This window comes from Abramis brama (assembly GCF_963993115.1).
Source record: "Abramis brama genome assembly, chromosome: 3".
Taxonomy (NCBI): Eukaryota; Metazoa; Chordata; class Actinopteri; order Cypriniformes; family Leuciscidae; genus Abramis; species Abramis brama.
The window spans coordinates 24,907,382-24,920,530 of NC_139965.1; positions in this window are offsets into that span (position 1 = coordinate 24,907,382).

Below are 13,149 nucleotides of genomic sequence, written 5' to 3' on the forward strand. Positions count from 1 at the left end.
GTGTCCTCTTTCAGTGGCTTAGTTTGTACTCTGCACTTAACTTGCATAATACTGTGGCTCAGTGCATTCACTCTATGACAAGCTGTTCTCACAAGATATTCACTGATACGTTCAACACTCACTGTCTTAATGAATGCTCTGGCCATTTTTTTCTGCAGGTTGAGGAAAGCCTTAGTCACCATTGTAATTAGTTTTTAGCACCCAAAACACCTAGGCCTTGGATGGGGTGTGGGGTATCTCTGTGGTGCAAATCTCTGCTGAAACTGGGCCGGCGCCACAACTCGCCTGGGACATGCACCGCCACGGTAGTCCTTTATTAGCCTGCCATTTTGACGAAGAGCAGTAGGGCTCTCTGTGTTCCAAGGGGCAAACTGAGGCTGAGAATTCATTGTGTGTTGGGCTGACTCACAATCCATTTCCCTGTTGACAGAAGAGTTCCATTTTGTAGCATGATCTGTCTTTTGGATGGTCTCTCGGATCTGCGCCACCTCGGTTTTGAGGTCTTTTAACAATACCATATCTGCTTTGAGACCCTTTAAATCTGACAACACATCTGGGGGCAAAGTAACAGTGTGCTGCTGAACTGCCTGTTTTCTATTTCCACTGGCATCACTGGACTGTACAATGAGCTGACCGCTGTGGTGTCTGCTGCCTTTTATCTTGTCTCTCTTTCTCATGCCCACATGCTATATTGAGTCTCTCTAGAAGCAACTCATCTGAGGTGGTAGGATGCAACTGTTCAACAATCCTTTAATTTCAAATAGCAAGTTCTCAATCTCTGACTCCATTTTGGCAGATGAGTAATGGGTTGAGCTATGGGTTTGTGTTTTGCCTTGCCTGGTCGTTGTTGTTGCCTCCCTAGTGAATAAAACACCTCAGGATGCACCTTGGGCCGGACAGGGCTACCACCACTTCTGCGCTGTCTACCACCTGGGTCGATTTTGGAGAATGGTCGATGTGTGGTCACTTCCTCTGTTACAGGACACCAACCTCACTTCGAACATCCCAGCGGTGCCTCCAGATGTAGTCTTCCTGAAAAGTGGAACATAGAAATATTAAAATACAGACAGACATTTGCTGCGTTTCCCTCGATCTCTGTATTATGAGTGGGGGAAGGGAACCGTGTGCCTGATAATAACTCTCCATGCTTGCCCCACCCCCTGCTGGAGTCTTTCGGTACTGCACCATAACAAACTACATAAACCAATGAAATAAACAATAATGTTATCTTCTTATTAATTCTACCCATTACACTGTTAGGGAGAAAGTGAACTGTTGCTGGAATGCACTGATCATCCTGATCTAGTCCAGCTGCTTTGCATTGTAGATATGTTAATTAGCTAGTTTTTTGGAGTTTTTAATTCCAGTTATTTCTTTTTTTAATTGGCAGTTTTATTATCTGACATTAGGACTTGTCCATCTTTTCAGTAATAATGAAAGAGACAGTTTACACAAAAATAAAAATTATGTCATTATTCACTCATGTCATTTCAAACCTTTCTTTCCAAAGAAAGATATTTTGAAAGATGTTTAAGCTGTTTTTGTCTATAAAATAAATGTTAATGGGATCTAAAACAACTTTTGGGGTAAAAAAAAACCTTTTTCAAACCCTCTTCTGTGTTCTGCTTAAGAAAGAAACAACATAAAGGTGAGTAAATGATGACAGAATCTTCATTTTGTGTGAAGTATCCCTTCAACGTTACATTACATGTAAATGTGTTACATAAATCTAGCTGCTTGATAAACTGCACCAGCATCCTTCATGCTCACCATGATTTTCTTTTTTCTTATACCTGCTTTTGTTATGTCCCCAGCTTTCATACTCAAATTATGTGCCAATAATGGCACACTGTGTGACGCACATGATGTTAAACAATGGATACACACTTGTGATTATCTTGTTGGCTGTCTAGATACATTTTAGGCATTCTTTTTTAAGCCATTAAACTAATTGATCTGATATCTAGTGCAAAATGCTTGAACTGTCTTTTCTATCTACTGCAAGATAGAGATGTTGAGGTTACAGTAATATGGGTCATTGTGGTTTTACAGACAATATAGGGAACTTGCTAAACTGATGTGTGCTCTACAGTCTTCATTGTCATGTGCATTTATACTGTAGCTTTTGCTCGATTATTTCATCACAAAAGGAAAATTTCCTCCATAAACCTCAAACTAAACGTTTCTTTCCTTTCCCGTTGGCCAAATTGAGCTGTTTTCAGCTCTTTCTCCACACTTCATAACCACAGCATTCCTCTTCTTTGGTAAAACAAGACTTAATTCACTTGTGTGCATATCAATAAATAGTTTCCATCTGCTTGGCTGCAAATACATCGCCCTTCATCATTTCCAGTGTATTGCATAGTAGGATTTTATGTGAAGTTTGTGTACATCATTGGCTCCTGTTTGTCACTATAAACAGCTGCTGAATCAAGTAGTCCTTAAAAGTTTGAAGTTTATAATTTCTGTGCAACTAATAAGGATTGTTTTCAAGCAAGTTTTCCAAATATTCAGGTAATTGTTACGATAGCACTGTGAGTCCGTGTTCACACTTTTCACTTTTCACACTTTTTTTTCTTTGAAAGATATTAATAATTTAATAATAATAATTGATGAAAGTGATACTAAAGACATTTATAATGTTACAGATGATTTATATTTCAAGTAAATGTTGTCCTTTTGAACGTTCTATTCATCCTATAATCCTATAAAATGTATGAGAGTTTACGCAAACAAAATACTGTTTAATGTTTACACTGTCAATAAAAACTGTTTGAACATTAATAATAATAAGAAATGTTTTTTGAGCACCAAATCAGTGCATTAGAATCATTTCTGAAGGATCATATGACACTGAAAACTGGAGTAATGATGCTGAAAAATCACCTTTGCACTCACAGGGGGAAAAAATGAAAACATTAATATAAAAAAAAAGTTTTTTAAATTGTAAAATTCCCTGTTAATTTACAGTAAACCACAGGCAGCTAGATTTACCTGTAGAATGCTGCAATGTTACAGTGTACCTACTGTAATCTGCAACAACAGTTTATTACTGTAAAAAACATTACAGTACTGTGCTGTAGAAAATATAAGCTGTACAGTATAATACTGTCAAGTGGTTGCCATTTTACTGTTAGTTTAATGTTCCTACTGTAAAACTATTTATCACTATAAAATGTATTAAAAGTACTGTAATCACTGCTATTCTAAAATTAAAACAACAAAGAATTGCTTGCAAACAAATTAATCCAACAAGAGATGGAGTAGTTCTTGTATAGTTCGAAAAGAAATTAAGGTTTTTGAGGAAAATATTCCAGGATTTTTCTCCATATAATGGACTTCAATGGCAACAAACGGTTTGAAGGTTCAAATGTCAGTCTCAGTGCAGCTTCAAAGGCTCGACACGATCCCAGCCGAGAAATAAGGGTCTTATCTAACGAAACGATGTCATTTTCAAATATATATATATATGTATTATATACTTTTTAACCACAAATGCCCGTCTTGTACTATCTCTGAGATGCGGCATGCATTACGTCATCACGTTGGAAAGGTCATGCGTGACATCGTTAAGCAGCCAAAATCTTCTCCTTTCATTATGCTTCATATTCTTTCTTTCGGTAAATTACTGTACAAAATTTCCTGTTATTTTATAGCAAATTTTTTACAGTGAAATATTACAGTTTTTACTGTATTTTTGATCAACTAAATGTGGGCATAGCAGATTTCTTCAAAAACATTAAAAAATCTTCGCGACCACAAACTTTAACAGCCCGAGTCCTTTATAATTTAAAAAGTTTTCATAGACAGGAATAGTTTTCATAATTTAAAACATAACTAATCCTCATAATTAGTTAATCCATTTTTTTTTTTGTACAAAAAAAACACTGTAAAAAGTGATCAGCTGACAATTTAAAAAAAGTGAGGAAACCCATTGCCTTAATAAGTATATAAACTTAATGCATAATTGAAAAAAAATATATATAATGTGAAGCTGTCAAGTTCACATAACTTAACTTTTTTCAGTTACGCGTCAAGTTTATTTAGGCTAATTTTAAGGCAAGGGGTTTCCTCACTTTTTTTTAAGTTAAGTCAACTGATCACTTTTACAGTGTATCTAAATAGGTAATTGAAAGCATTTAAAAATCCTTTCTTCACCATTTGCTGTTGCACTAGACAGCATTTCCATCAGATTGAGCAAATGAACCCCGAGTGAGAGACGGATCAGAAAGCTAAGCCTTTCGTAATTTGTACTTTTTGTCTAGTCACAACTTCTTCCCAAGCCCACGGTATGCTGACCTCTAGTGTTTGGAGACCTTTGGTCCAAGTGTTCATTTAGGTTGAGGCCTGGCTGGGTGCAACATGTCCCGAGCTGAAATGGAGTGTTTGTCTTTTCTCCCCTTATCTCCCATCCTGCTGTCTGTGGACTACGGAGGCATTCATCACTGCAGGGCAGCAGTATTTACGAGCCTTCCCTCTCTTTATTAATCTCTCCCAGCTGCCCGTGCCTCGCCGCTACACGGCTCGCTCACACTAAACACCTTCAGGGGCGACCGGCATCTCCAACATGTGGGCCGGAAACAGGCCTTTTAATCCAGCAAACCACAAATAAACCCCATTAAAGAAAGGAAAGGGTTGTTTTAATTTTTTTCTTCTTCTAAAAGATAGATTTACATGGAGCATTTTTTTTAATTGTTGTGTTTACTGCACTCGTTTCAAGGCTTTTATAATGAAAGGCGACTCCGTCTCTTGGATGAGACTGGGATGGTAAAGGCTGCTAACTAGCCCCTAATGATCAGTCAAAGCAGTTGGATGCCCTGTGGACTGAAATAACTGTTTTCTCATCTCTTTAAGCAGAGCTGTATATAATCTGCTGGCGCTTTCATGTGAATTAATCCTTTGTGGCTCTCTTTCAGCATTTAGTGCGAACGAGCAGAATACCGAATGTTTTACTGAAGTCTGGAGATTCTTCTCATTTCTCGCTCGCTCTCTCCCTCCACACACGCACGGCCTCCCTCCAGTCTCCTGCTCTCTTCGCATGGCAAGAGTCCCACACTCACAATCAGCTCAGACTCTTTGCTTGTTTTACTGGGCTCCCCCCGCCGCCGCCTCCTTCTTTCCTTTCCCTCTCTTCCTTCCTTTCCCAGAAATGACACTGTCAGATTTTGAAACATCTCTTTCTCCGTTGGCACTTGCTTTGCGTTTCCTCTGTGTCTATCTGTTTCTCTTTCGAGAGGACCACACAGAGGGATGACATGCATGAGGTTCGTCCGTACTGGGTGGCCTGAAAGCCTGGAAAACACGGGGTGACAGGATCGGTCTTCAATCAGCACGGGAAGTAATGCGTGAGGACAGTGCAAAACCAGTCTCCTGGAGACCCTGGGAGGAAAAACGAAAACCTGGATAATTGCTGTGCAAAGTAGCAGATATGCTTTAGGTCTTTGGCAGTGTCCAAGGCTGAATCTCCCCGAACACCCTGTCTGATGCACCTCAAATGCATTAGCCAAGAAAGGAAAAGCAAAGAGACTTTATCCTTCACATTATGCGCTGAAAGCCATTCTGAATTGTCAGACCTCATGTTGATTCAGTCTTATCTCAGGGGACAGGGAGACTATTCTCATTCAAATGAAGCCATCTTCATCCCCTGGGAGGCTAGTCAGTGCACTAGCTGTTATTTTATAAGCCTTAGATCCTCCAGCATCCAAAACATGTAAGTATTGTCTGTGCACAGCGGCTACAGTGAGGACACACAACAGCTGGAGGCTGCATGGAAAAAAGTAAAGTTTCATGCAAAGTATGGCACATTGTTTTGCTAGGATTTGCAGTCCTCTATAGAGCTGCCATTGAAAATACACACAATTTCCTGTATTTTGATTGGATTTTGCTGCGATTCTCATTTGTTCTGCAGTACCAGGCAGTATGAGTGATACTTAGTTGATTATTCTGAGTATCGGTTTCATCTCATTGGCATGATCGGAGTGTATTAGGTCATACTAAATTCTGGTTGGAGTTCCTCAGTTGTGATCACTTCCTTATGGAATTCTATTTCAACAGTGTTAAAAGTTTACAAGATTGTTTTTGTTTCTCTTAAATCCCCAACTTCTAAAAGTTGTGATATTTAGGTCTATATGTGGTTATGATGACGGCAGGGTTTGGGCAAAACTGAATTGAAGAAGTGGTTTCCTTTCAACGTAGAGTTGGGATTTGAGTTTAAATGGTCACACCTCCTAGGAAGTTGAATTGAAATTACAGAAAGTGTGATTTACTGAAATCAAAGAAATTCATCAGGTAGGAATTCTTGGAAATTGAGTGTTCTTCCACCCCGATTCATAAAGTGTATCAAATATAAAGAAGTATATATAAATAAAGTTTCTATATGTCACATTTGAAACAGATATAAAAGCTTCAAGACCTTTAAAAAAAAAAAAAAAAAAAAAAAAACGTTCCTTTTCTATTTAAAAAAAACTCTGCTTATTTGAGTTGAATTTCAGATAATCTTTAAAAAAATCTTAAAATTCTGTCATAATTTACTCACCCACATGTCATTCCCAACTAGTTTGACTTTCTTTTTTCTGCAGAACACAAAAGAAGATATTTTGACAAATTAAACTGTTTCGGTCCATACAATGAGAGTCCATGGGGTCCAAAACAACACTGGACCCCATTAATTTTCATTGTATGGAGTACTATGGACACAACATTCTTCAAAGTATTTCCTTTTGTCTTCTGGAATTTGTTTCTCTACTTAAGTTGCAGCACAATTAGCTCTTCCTTGATTATTTAACAACTGAATTACATTGACCCCTTCGTGAGTTCTTTTACATCTTGTAAACAAACATCCTGTGAACAATAGGGCAAGTTCATACCAATGAATGCATGTAAACCCATGTAAATGGGGCATTTAGGTTCTGCACGCCCAAAGCTCTGTATGTTTATATTAAGGAGCTTTAGTTTTAGGAAGCATCAAGCCTCAGTGCTGGCAAATCCAAGAGATCTGACTCTCAGTCAACAGTCTTTTCCCTCAATGGATGAACAGCAAAGATGTTCTATCACTCATTGCTCTACATATCAGCACTTCAACGTTTGTTTTCCTGCTCTATCTCTGCTCATGGCGCCTTCTTCAAATGAAGATCCCCTATTGTAAACTTAGCTTTTGCCCTCATCCATTATCATCACATTGTCAGGGATGGGAAATCATGGGTAATGTTATTTTGGGGATGAAAGAATGAAAAACACTGTCAAATCCAATTTCCTCAGCTTTGTCATCCCACAGCTGTACATTGAGGCAAATGGTACAGACAGCACAGCTGTGAATCATAAGAGCTGAAAATATAAACTGTTTAGTAGTAGAATCCGATGCTCTTTCTGCCAGGATTGTGCCATAACATTCATATGAAATCATTTCAGCTCAAATCCCAAGGACGATCTGCTGGAAGAGGGGAGGTTTTAATACCACTGTCTTGTTTGCGTAAGTGTGATGGATGTGCGCTTGGCTGTTGAGACATGAAACAGAAGGTTTACATCCTGTGGTGTGTGGAACAACTTCAAGCCCGAGCAAACCATCGCCAGAAGATTTTCAGGAACCAAATGGAATTCAGTTCATTTCACTTTAATGTTTGCAGAATTTCCGTGTCACGGAATCACAAGCATTCTCAATTTTCCGCCAAACTTTTTTCAGCTTCATCACAGAAAATCACCAAGCCACCTATGAGTGAGTGAGAAGATCTGAGGACAGCTGCCAACAGTTAGCTCAGTTTAAACGTGTAACGCAAGATATCAGTGCTCAAGATTATAGACAATAATCTATACTCAGTTTATGTACACAATTATAATTGAGCTACAGTCTTTGTCGGTTTATTCAAAACTAGTACTGAATATTTGTTTCAAAATCTTACGAAGCAAGTACATGTTACAGAGGCCCATTATAGCCTGATTAACATACGTACTTGACAGGGTGAATCGCATTATCTAGGTCTGTTAGTCCAACTTCTCAAAAACTGGACTGCTACGATTTCAGACTAAAAGTGTTTGTGGAATTTTAAAATGACAAAATATTGCGCATGTAAACCTACTTATTTTGAAGAACGTTGGGGTTCAAAACAACATGGAATCCTAATAAATTTCATTTTATGGATAAAAAAAAAAACATTATTAAAATATTTTCTTTTGTATTCCTGCAGGTTTGGAGTAACATGAGAGTGAGAAAATGTGGACGGAATTTTGGGTAAACAATCCCCTTAATGTTTCTGTTTCACGTTTTACATTACAAATGAAACGTACTTACTATACAGTAAATTATGCATAATTTCAAGTAACTAAACCAAACCACAACTCTAGTACATGTAGTTAATTAATATTACTCTACTTATTTGAGTAAGTACAATTTAACTACGTCACCTTAAAATAAAGTGGAGCCTCACATTTATATTTAGTGAATTGTTCACAGAGATGCATAATTATTTTTTTTTTCAATTCACACGTATTTGAACAAGAATGCTGAATTCACAATGATCTTGTGACAATGTGGAAATGCTCAGAACTCAGCTATATGGTTGCTATCACAGGGGGACGGAAACACAATTAGTGGGCTTTCAGGCAGCTGTGTGAGTTTTCTGTGCTCCGCTGGGAGATCCCTTGGCCTGCCGAGCTCCAAACAAACACCACTTTTGCGTCCTTTGCAGGGTGAGTCATGGGGTTTGCTGGGATATGATCAGGATGAGATGTGCAGGAAATGAGTTGATGCTTTCATGCCCCTGAATGCAAAATTACTGAAGCACCTTCCCTGCCAATGTAGGGTGTCTTCAAAGAGCACAGAATTGGTTATACCATCTATGACTCAAAACCAACATTTGCTTTCTCTTCGGGTAATTCCTCCCTATTGTTTTTCATCACACAGCTGTAATATTTAAAGAGCACAGGTGTAAAGAGCTTTGTTTAGGATTTCATTGAGCCCAGCAGTTGACATCTGGACTGCCCCTGTTCCCCACCCTGATACTTATGCTCAATTATCACAACTTCATTTAATTGGCCCAATAAAACAATCCAGCTGCATAAACATGTAACAGTGGGTGTGAGATTTAGAACAGGGATTTCTGTCTTGCCATGGATATACGGCCGTCTGCCAACGCAAATGAATCATTTCACACTGCGACGTGGTGGTTAAAAGGTGGCTGAAGTAGAGCGCAGCTCCGCGGCACCTTGCTGGGACAACGTGTTGCTTTCTTATGCATCCATCACAGTGAACGACCTTCTTCCCAAATGGCTGCCACATAGACTTTGTGCTGTCCCATTTGGGGTGCTTTCATGGAGGGTTTTGCTGTTGATCTGCCCATGTGGGGTGTGAGGATGGCGGCTTAACGTTAAGGTGATATGGGGGAGGGTCCCTGGAAGCTGTGATAGAGTAATTACATGAACTGCCCATTACAATAGAACTGATGAACTCAAAGTCTCTGTGCTTTGCTCCAAAGCAAGTTCTGATTGTGGAGGCCAAACTGAAAGCACCTTGATAATCTAACAATAATGCTTCTTGCACAAGATAATTATATTAACCTTAATGGTGTTTTGAGTTACTGCACAATCGGCTGTGACTTATACAAATACACCGTACTCAGAGATCTTGACAGATCTTGTTCATACACTCAAGTATCCCTGTCTCTTGAGAGGTGTAATTACAGAGTTTGGACATATTTCTCTGTTCTGCTTTATGTCCGTCCTCACTCAATGCTTTGACACATGTAGTGGCTCTTTCCTTCATCCCAACAGACTGACCCACCAGCCATCCAATCATAATTGATTAGTTTTAAAACTACGCAGAAAGCTTGTTTCCACCTTGGCCAGACTGGAAACAATCCTTCATATTACAAGCATGACATGAGTCTGATGGACTGAACTTCTCATAGAGAGAGGATAAGAGCTTTATTTGGAGTGAAACAGGGTTATATCAGAAATTCAAGTTTGGGGTCAGTAAGATTTTTAAAACGATTTTAAAAGAAATCACTTATGCTCACCAAGGCTGCATTTGTTTGATAAAACTTACTGTAAAAGCAGTAATATTGTTACATTACAATTGAACTATTTTCAGGAAACATTTCTTATCTTTTACTCTTTGATGAATAGAACAGCGTTTATTTGAAACAGAAATCTTTTGTAAGATTTTATATCTCTTTACTGTCACTCTATAAATATACTCATGTATGTATACTATGTGTACACACACACACACACACACACACACAGGACTATAGGATATGAGCATTGAGCACATAATACCAATTACCAGCACTTATGGTCTGGCTGGACGGTCATACAAAACCTTAGCAGGATAATCTCAGTCATGTTGTTTTCAGACCAGACCTCCTAAATGTGATAATATTGTCCCACAAGGACCAGCCAATCTTTCAGCCTTAAAGTGAGAATGAGACAAAGAAAGACATGAATGATATGTTTTTCTTGACTGATGATCTAACGCAGAGAGAAGACCCTTGGTATGGCAAGTTTATACAACACAGAGAGTTGGCCGAGCATAATTCACTTTGAAATCATTTTCATCATTCTGAGGGAAAAAGAATTATTTACGATCCCGGTGGTGATACAGGAATAGGTTCAAGCCCCTTTCCATCTGTGTCCAATCCCAGGCTAATGCTATCATCACCTGTTTCCATGTGCCTCAAGAACATCTGGACCACATTAAAACAAACACACACACAAGGTGCATTTTGTTGACTCTGTGTTTGTGCATGTATTGGCACATGCTTTAGCATTTGGCTCGCATTTGTAAATTTAGCTAAAACAACAAATTAAGATCAAAGAATGGAATGAAAAGTCCTGATTTCAAAAATCAATGCTCTTAATTTTTGAGGTACCAGACTCCTTGGGGAGCTTCGAGCTTGTGTAGATTTATTGCTTTGTTAAACAAACAAAACAAAACAAAAACACGATTGTAATTCATCTGGCCGTATCTTTAGTGATCGCATTTCAGACACTTATGATCTAGTTTTAATGTTGTGTTTCTAAAGTCAATGCGTATCAAATTCCAAGTATTTTTCTCATAAAAATACAGTTTGTTTTACGAGTAAGATGCTGCTAATAATTCATGTATAAAAATACAAACATAAGCACTAAATATGGGTTGGCCTGTGAATCACTTGTCATTAATACATCTGTTTCCTGATTTTAATTGCACAAGGGGCAGGTGCCCTTATTGACAATGTACTTTTAGTCTAAAATATGCCTTTGGGACCACAACACAGCTGCATTGCATTTTTAACAGTGGTACATGGACTGCACAGAGATGGTAAGTGCTCTGTTAGGAAACTTTTTCTCCCCAAAACAGACTGGAATCTCTTTATCCATTCGTGTTTCTCCCATGCAACAGCTGTGCAGCTGGTTTAGCTGGGAATTAAGTGCAGTATACGTCTGCGGTCAGGAGGGACCTCAGCTCCGGCCCTCCCATGTGCATGTAAGGAAGCTATAATGTCATGCAATTTGGGCCGTATTATTGTTGCATGAGACTTGAGGAGTGATGTCAGAGGAAAGAGGAAACTAGCTAACTCCCAACTAAGGGAGCAGAGGTCCAACTGAAACTGGCCAGAGCCCAACATGCTTCAAGTGTTTTTCTTTTTCACTGCCCTTTCATTTTGTCTTGCTTATTAATTAGTCATGCAACAATGGGAAGACAGGTTTAGAAATTGCAGATGATTATGTTATGACTGAGGGACCTGCCGTGGATTTGAAGGGGGAAATAAAGTACATGAATCTGTGTGAAACGTCTATTCATGTCTTCTGGTATAGAGGAATTGTTGTATATACATTTAATACGATTTGGTACTTGGAAGAATATAATGTGAAATGTTTGTGTTCACACTCAAAACTCTTTACAGGAATCGTTATCTTGGCCCATTGAGCACGTTGAGATTTTTTTCAGAAACTCTTTCTTGAAGGAGATTATTGAAGTCTTTTTATCAGGAGAGAGGCAGGATATCTAAACACAAGTGTCTATTAAATCTACAGTTAACCTCATTGATATCTAGGAGAATCAATTGAGATATTTAAGAGCTCTCATGAGGGATTTATCTTTCCTGAGGGAATGAAATAAACTGAAAGTGGGATTTTAAAGTGACCCAAACACACTACTGTATGATTACATCTGATCTCTTAGATATGGCAGAAGGGGAGAAAGTGTCTCCCTCTGGAGGAGGAGCTTGTAAAGGGTGCTGCAGTTCTCCGGTTCCCACCAGTTTAGCTTTCACCGCTTATCTTAATGAAGACAAATGAACACATTCTAGCGTCTAATATTGCAATCTCATTTTAGAACATCTGAATTTATAAATGTGACTTGCATTAGTTTTATGAACTATTTGGCAAAGTGTAGAAAATCCATAGATATTTAGAGAAGATGAATTGTATTGGAAACACATGCCAGGGCGTATTTAAGAGATAATACACAAATGTTTAATTCATCCTCTAGTTCAGTAGATGGGAAGGTTATATGGATTTGGACCATAAATCCTCCAAAAGAGCATAGGCTAATGATCAGTGAATGATACTTATCAGACTCCATAAGTGCTTCATCTAATAAATGTATGTCTCTGAGGAGAGATATTGGAATTCTGATCATGATGGATACCATTTAACCTTGGGCAGAGTCCAAGATGGTTGAAATCAGGATCCCAAAGGAACAGTGATCATTCTCACATTGAAAAAAAATAGATAAATTTGTAAGGCTGTGAGAAAGTTAATATTCATTTGAATTCACTATGCACTACCAGGGTCATAAAAACGAAAATACACCCTTAAGAATCACACATAAAGTCTGTAATAACGCTATTTATTGATTTATCGTGTTTTCCTTACTAAAGAGCAGCGGTTTTACACTACTGCCATGTAGAAATATTGGTGTGAACTTGGTACACTGTAATCAAATGAGACTCCAGAGAATTATAAATACTACTCGACAGACTCCTAAGGAGGGAAGGGTCGATGACACCATTGTGCAACAACGTCAAATGGATTAAACAATCCTTGTAAGGCCTTTCGCCTGCAACCTTCCAACACTTTCCTGTGTTGATTGGTTCACACTTGATGAAAACATGCAACACTCTTTGAGGTGAAACAACCCACTTTTGTTCTTCAAACGTTGTCACACTAATT